The sequence below is a fragment of the Talpa occidentalis genome, unplaced genomic scaffold (assembly GCF_014898055.3).
Source record: "Talpa occidentalis isolate TD23 unplaced genomic scaffold, MPIMG_talOcc4v2.1, whole genome shotgun sequence".
NCBI lineage: Eukaryota > Metazoa > Chordata > Mammalia > Eulipotyphla > Talpidae > Talpa > Talpa occidentalis.
The window spans coordinates 58616286-58624311 of record NW_026555331.1 but is presented as its reverse complement, the minus strand read 5'-3'; the positions used below and the strand labels follow the sequence as shown (position 1 = coordinate 58624311).

General features: G+C 39.0%; 1 protein-coding gene across 1 annotated transcript in view; it reads left to right on the top strand.

Moving 5' to 3' along the window:
* The window catches only part of NKAIN3 (sodium/potassium transporting ATPase interacting 3), a 749694-nt gene that overhangs the window by 685782 nt on the left and 55886 nt on the right, over positions 1–8026 (top strand). The window lies entirely within an intron of this gene.

The window sequence follows — 8026 nt, the reverse complement described above, 5'->3', positions numbered from 1 at the left end:
TGGTGAATTGAGCCATGTCTTTTTTAAAAACAGAAAATAATAATGAAGGAATAAAGCATTGTGGGGAGAACAAAAGCATAACTTGGCATAAAAATAGTAAGATGCAGCCTCCCAGGCAGAGGGTGGTGCTTACAGCCAACTCAGTGATAGAAGGTGGACCTTTCTAGACTCCACCCTCTGAGTGGCAGCTGATGGGAAAAGATGATGGAGCTCTAACTTTGGAGACGTTTGAAAGCTACTGGGATCTTTGAAACTTAAGCTGTTAGGAAGAAGGGGTGTCTGTGGAGAAAATGCCAACTTGCCATATGCAGTTATACCTGTAACCTGGGCCTGCTGAGCAGTCATTATCTGGGGCTGGATAGATGGCATCTGGCCACATGTCAAGCTATAAAAATTCTTTCTCTTTTACTCTCTGAGCTCTTCCTTTTCTCACTCCTTGTATAAAAAGATCTTGTTGTTTTTTTCTCACTTCGTTTTTGTTGTGTCCTGCATTCTTAAGCATACACAGGTGAGAACCTACCATCTGGGTCAACCCAGATCCTCCAGTTTTGCTCCATTTCATCACCATTTAAAAACTTCTGTATAACTGTAAGCAAATTAAGGTTACAACACAAACAAGCGATAGGGCAATATCTGATTAAGGTGAAGAAGTACATATTCTATAACCCAGAACTTTTCAGACATATGTATATACTCTAGAGAATGCTCACATGTGTGAACAGAGAAATATGTTTTTGCAGCATTTTTTTTTTTTTTTTTTTGGTAAGAGAGTTTTGCCTCCAGGCAAAAAGGGTGATTCAGTGATTAGATGTAGGAGTCAAGCCCAGAAGCTCTGAGTCCCAGCTTCTCTTTCAAGGGTGTCTTAGATCCAGCAGTGAAAGGAGGAACCCAGTAATATTTTGGTATTGGCTGCAACATTTTGAGGAAACATAGTAACCAGTGAATTATCAAGACCAATGATAGCTATTGAGGAAGACATAAATTTAAATTGTTTAAAAAGCTGGTTGGGCTACATATCTGATAAGAACTGATTAGGTAACATGATCCTAATTTGATGTTAAGAAGTATCTTATTGATAGGCTCTGATTCCACAAATGATTAAGTATATTTGGGGGCAACCAAGGATAATGCGGCAATTTTTGCCATAGGGTTAGCCTTTCTACCACAAAGAAGCTGAGAAAAGGGTTTGACAATAAGGGCAATATCCTGATTGGGACGTCTTCATAAGCAAAACTTTAATTCCCCCAATGGCAGTACCCTATGATGAATTATTTGATTGAGGGTTGCGTTTTCTGTGGGAATATGAATAGTTACAATTATTGTCATCACAATAAGCACAGAAAAAGATATTTTGACAGCAAGCAGAACCTAGAATATCGCTCCGTGAAATTGCAGATAAATAAATATGACCTTTTCTAAAAGGATTTGGATCCTTATTTAACTAATATAAAATTTAGGAAGAATTTCCTCATTTGTGTGGGAAAAACTGCTGAACTAAGATCTGGAGTTCTGAAGGGAGGGAAGAATGATTTTAGGGAAGATGCCCAAGCTGAAAGGAAAGGGTGAAAAAAACAAAAGCAACAATTTGAGGAAAAACTTTAATATTGAATAATCTATTCAAAAGCCATCCAGAGGTTTGGGGTCCTGAATGTAGTTAAAATGAGGACTAGTGACAAAGGAAATGATAGAAGGGGGGAAAAATTTAGAGCAGAAGACCTGGTTCAAGGATGTTTCAATACCAGAGAGAGATTTAAAAAAATAAATAACATAACATAATAAGAATTATACAAAAGGAAAATATGGACAGGGTTGAAATTTGGGCTTTCAGTGATTTTGTTCTGTTGTTTTGGATGCAACCTGACCACTTCATGGAGTCATAAACTTGGTTTTGAGAAAACAGTCATCTTCATGTCAATACTGAGTGGGAGAAAATATTTGCACACTGTCTGTCTGACAAGGGGCTGACATCCAAGCTCAACAATTAACTTATACAACTCAACAAAAAGAAAACAGATAACCCAATCAAAAAACAGGCAGAAAAACTAAGTACGCATTTCTCTAAAGACATCCAGGCATGTGAAGAAATGCTCACTACCACTTATAGTTAGGAAAAAGCAACTCTAAATCATAATGAGCCTCACACTTGTGGAAGAGGCCCATATCAAAAAGACCCAAAACAATAAGTGTCGGCAAGGATGTGTAGAAAAGGAACCATCTTACACTATTTGGTGAGAATGTAAACTGATCTAGCCCCTATGGAAAACAGTATGGAGGTATCTGAAAATACTAAAAATGGATCTGCTCTATGATCCAGCAATCCCACCTCAAGTTATCTGAGGAGGACAAAAACACTAAATTCCTGTGTTCATTGCAGCATTACTTACAATAATCAAGTTATGGAGACAATCTAAGTACCAAAGAACAGACGAGTAGCTTAGGAAGATGTATAAATACAGTGGAATACTACTCAGTGATGCATAAATACAGTGGAATACTACTCAGCTATAAAAAGAAAAAAAGATAAACTCTTGCCTTTTGCCACAACCTGGATGTAACCAGAGGGGATTTTTTATGCTAAGCAAAAAATGTCAGAAGGAGAAACACACATATCAGATAATTTTACTCATGAACAGTATAAACAAAACAAAGGGTCAGGCAAAACAAACCTGAGAAATCTGACCATAAAACTGAAGCTGCTAGAGGGGGAAGAGGAAGAGGAAAGATCACAGTGGGGAGGGAGCATAATGGACTATGATGGAAGACTATGGGTGCCTTGGTGGTGCGTGTGACTTGGTAATAGTACCTGAAGATAGAGATCTTATACTTTTGAATGACATACTGTGTTGTCAACTGTATTACCTAAGTAAAAACAAAATAAATGAAAAAATAAGTAAATAAAGGGGAAAAGGTGTGAGTTGATGAATCTAAGAATGGGAGAAGGGGTTAGAAAGGATTTGAGATTTTATAATTCATACCTGGAGAGAATCAATTAGGAGATGCAGTAACAGTCTTAGTCATTATGGATAACAGAGCGGCAACAGAAAAGTTAGAGATCCTACTCTGGCAATAGCCAGCTAATTCTATAAAGCTGACTTTGATATTAGGGGGAAAGAAATTAATAATCATATTTATCATTTTAGGAATAAAGTCTTTTCTTTAGGGGAACATCTTGTTGTAGGCACTTGAGGGCTGTTAATTGCTTTTTAAGTTTAGAGATATTATGCCCCTGTGGGCAAGAGCATGGAGCAAATAGTGGGTGTTAAAAGTCTTTACTCAGCAGAGGACAAAGGTCATCTACATCCAGAATTTAGGTAATATTGGAGCTCAGATACTTTCAGAGGGTGGGCTGAAGCTCTTCAAAGGAGGCTGGCCTGACATGAGGGAATGAAATTGAGGAATAGGAAGGGAAGATTGAATACAAAGAAGCCTGTGCCTAACAATTACACACCCCAGACCCTGCCCCCTCACATCACTTCTGGTGCATGTTTCTCTGGGAAAGAGAGGAGTGTGGTACACAGCCAAGCTCTGCTGTGGGAAACTTGCCAAAAGTGCTCTTGTTGACTGCAGTGGGAAGCCTTCACAAAAGCCAAATCCCACAGTGAGGTATTTATTAATAGTTAATTAACAATGGTTAATGGTTCTCCTAAACAACTCCATAGGGGTCAGTCTTTGTTATGGAGGTATGTATGTGTGTGTGTGTGTATTATATTGTTGGGGATGGGGGTGGGCGTTGAGGGGATTAAAAGAAGTAAAATATCAAAATGACCCAAAAAAAAATGGAAGCAAATTAGATAAGATCCTTAAAACAGAAAAATCTACTGAGGTTAAGACAAAAATAAAACCCAGTAGGTAAGACCCTATCATTGTAAGACTGCTCACATACAGGATGAGGGAGAAAAAGCAGAGGCATTAGTTCAAGTCCAAGGGTTTGTATGCAGATGGCTGAGATCAGCCCAACTTCCCAGGAAAGTCTCCATTGTCACAAGGCAGGCCTTTATCATGCTGCTCAGGCCCTGAGGCTGCTCCCAAATGCCTGTCACCAAAACTTGCAACAAGAAATACCCGAGCTGGGTCTGTATTCTGTGTATTGATCCTGTGTTAGACACCAGATGGAGACTGATTTTACAAAGATGAAAAAGTCAGCGTCTGCAAGTAAGAGCACTTTCTAATAGGGAGACAAGCAGGTAAACCACTATAAAGTTAATAGCATAAGGCCTTTATTAGGCATCCACCCAGAGCACAAATAAGAGCAAACAATTCTCACTGGAGAGGGTTAGAGAGGGCACCACAGAGGGGACAGGGAACAGGACTTTGCAGATGAGCAGTAAGAGAAAGCAAAAAGGGTTTAGAGCAGAAGAAACAATCAACACAAAACATACCTCAACTCCCTTCACTCCACCCCCACTACTTTTGGGTACTGATTTTGAGGGGTCTTATGTGGAAAGGGTGATGTTTTTCAAAGTGGTGGAAAAGCTGCGTGTCTAGAGTTTACGTGGGTACAGAGTCCTGCAATGCCAGGATGGAAAATGAGCTGGGTCTGGATGCAGGCCGCAATTTACCCTGCACATAGCACTGCTATCTCCAAGATCAGAGGACTGAGATCTTGCTGAAAGATAACGGGCAGCAGAGGAAGGGTTAGGTAGAGGCAGGAACAATAGTCCAATGAGGAGGCTATCGCTACAGATTGGATGAGAAATGATTCACTATAGAAATAGGCCAGGGTCTCCCTGGTGGTGTAAAGGGTTAAGTCTCAGCACTATGAAGCACTCCACAGCCACTGCAGCACAAGTTCAATCCCCGCCCAGGGAGCTACCGACATGGCACAGCAGACCTCTCCTGTCTCACCCACCTCTCCCCTCAGCAGTGTATTTCAGTCAATCTGCCTCTTCTGTGTCCCACTCTGTCTCCTGTCTCTGGTGAATCCTCTCACCTCCTGCACCTCTGGCCTGTACCCCAGTTCTTGTATGCATAAATAAATCTTAAAAAAAAAAAAAGAAAGAAAGAAATAGGCCAGGATCAGATATTTCCAGACAGGACTATAGAATTAGGTCTATAGGGAACATGGTGTGTAGTGCATGGACTTTACATCCAGGCCAGCAGAGTTCACTCTGGTTCTGGTCTGGCATGTATCTGTTCCATGATTCTGAGCAGGGAATGGACAATTTCAGAGTTGCGTTCTCTTCTGTAAAGATGGGCATAGTACCATGTACCTTGTGGCTTTGACAAAGGCTGCATGACACATATATGTGAATCTAATATAGTGACCGGCAAAAAATAAGGAATCCACACCTTGAGTAACTTCAAGTGATATTCGGGGCCTCTCATACTTTGCTTCACTTGGCTCTTACTAGACAAAGGACCTACTCCCCTGTACGACTCCCTCTTACTGAAATTATGGAGCTATTTCTTATTTCTCAGACATGCCCTATTCTTTCTCATCTCCAAGTCTTTGCTCATGCTACTTCTTTTCTTGGACTATCCTTCCTCTTAGTTCTTACTGCTCCTTTTGGAAGTAGTAAGTTCTTCTGAAAGGTTCTGCTTCAAATAACATGTCCTCTAAGGACACATCTTCAATCACCCCAAATGAAAATTCTTTCCTTTTGTTAAACTTCCAAAGCACTTTATGGAACCACTGTAAATATCATTATGTTCTACTGCACTTTGCCTGCTATTCTGAATATATATTTTCTCTCCTCTAGGTAGCAGCTGGTTGATTTTTCAATTTATTAATTCACTTATTTCAATCAAAGCAATGTACAGTGTTATTAAAAGTAGATACTTAATGGATTAATATCATTGACTTGAATAGAGATAAAAGCAGTAATTGAGGACTAAGTCTGGAGGTGGGAGGAGAATGGCATGAGTCGTTATGAACCAGAACATTCATGGAGTTGTTCTGCTGCCAATCCTAATTTCTGCCATCATTTATTTTAAAGATTTATTTAATTATGCATATAAGAACCGGGGTACAAGCCAGAGGTGCGGAGGTGAGAGGATTCACCAGAGAAAGAGTGGGGAACAGAACAGGCAGACTGACTGAAAACACTGCTAAGGGGAGCAGTGGGCAAGACAGGAAATGTCTGCTGCACCATGTGGGTATCTCCCTGGCCAGCTGCGATCAAACTTGAGCTGCAGAGGCTGTGGACAGCTTCATAGTGCTGTGCTTAACCCCTTGTGCCACCAAGGAGACCCTGCCATCATTTTTTTCTTTTTTTTTTTTTAAGATTTTATTTATTTGTACAAGCACTGGGGTACAGGCCAAAGGCATGGGAGGGTGAGGGAATTCACCAGAGACAGAGCAGGGAGCAGAACAGGCAGACTGACCAAAGTACACTGCTGAGGGGAGCAGTTGGCGAGGCAGGAGAGGTCTGCCCTGCCATGTGGAAATCTCCCTGCTGGGCCGGGAATCAAACCGGTGCTGCAGAGGCTGCAGCCAGCTTCACAGCACTGCGCTCAACCCACTGCACCACCGGGGAGGCCCCATTATTTTTTTATACAGCTTCATTGTTTGTTTGCTTTTTACATCTTTATATTTTCTCCACTCTAACTGAGTTTGGCAAAATTCGACACATAAGGCCAGTAACAAGTGTCCTGAAAACACATCTTACTAGTTTGTTGAGTTTTCGGTTTGTTTGTATATTTGACTTGGTTTGTGAGTGGCAAAGATAGTATCTGGTCTAGAACTTCAGTGTCATTTCTATAAGGAAAATATATAGCTTGACAAAATCCTAATCTAGGCTAGTAGCAGGTTGTTTCAAAATCAAATAATCTGAATAACTGACCCACTCTGACTATTTTCACTTAAAAGTTTTAACACCTTAATTATGCATGGTTTAGTTACATGAAATTAGCTTGTAGCTCCTATAAGCACAGCAAAAAACATTAGAGGAAGTTGGTGCTGAAAACAGCAGCAGGGAAAATCAGCCTAAAATAAAAGAAAATGACATTTGTTATTGGATGGTTTCACTTATAGGAGGGATATAGGGGAACCAAATACAACCATAAAGCAGAGACATTCTGCAGGAGAGGGGAGGGAGAAGAATCAAAATGAGGGCAGGAAGATCACAAGGGATTATGGTGATGGGCAATGGGTGAATTGGTGGTGGAAATTGTATGGGGACTACACATGATGTAAAATATATATAAAGAAAGAAATTAAATTACAAAAAAAGAGAGAATGACATTTGTGTCATGGACAACTAGATGTGGTAAGTTTCTCTTAAACTTTTTGGTGAAGAAAAGCAGTTTTTGAAAAGAAAGCCTAATATTCAAATTTAAAAATGTAAACACACAGTTGTAGTTATGCCAAAGATCTTTATTTCCTTTGGAACAATATTAAAACAAATAAATTATTGTGCAGTTTGCTAACATCATGAGTACATGCTCAAGTTAATCTTTTAAAAGGCATTTCTGGAGCAAATTACAGTAAAGCAATATGGGCAATTTGATATTATTGATCTTGCCACCTTATAAAATTGTCTGCTTATTTCACATTGTTCTTTTAATGTACTTCAATGAATTTTTATATTTTATAAAAATTTCAATATCCCATTATGAAATGTACTTTTATTGATTTATTGATTTAATTCTATTTATTGTTATTAGCATCATCAATGAGTCACATTTAAAAGGCACTTAGAAATATTATCCCTTATTCATGAACGAAAATAAACATTCCTTTACAGAGTCATAAGAAAGTGTTTTAAGTACCCAAATGTAAATGAAGTAGAACCTCCTTGGAATAAAAGTTGGGTAAACCAGACTTTTTCTTGCTGTTTATTTTTTCAAATAATTTTATTCTGTTGTTATTTTTAGTTATACAATTTTAGATTGTATGATTTATAAAGAATAACATGTTTTTAGAAGACAGCACAATTCAATTTTTAATCAAAATTATAAAGTAGCTTCCCAATGCTAAGTCAAAATCAAACACGTTCTCTAAAGAACATTCACAATTATCTCACTTTTACCATAGAGATACATACAGCGAATCATAAGTATCAGCTCACCTGATTAGAATAATTTC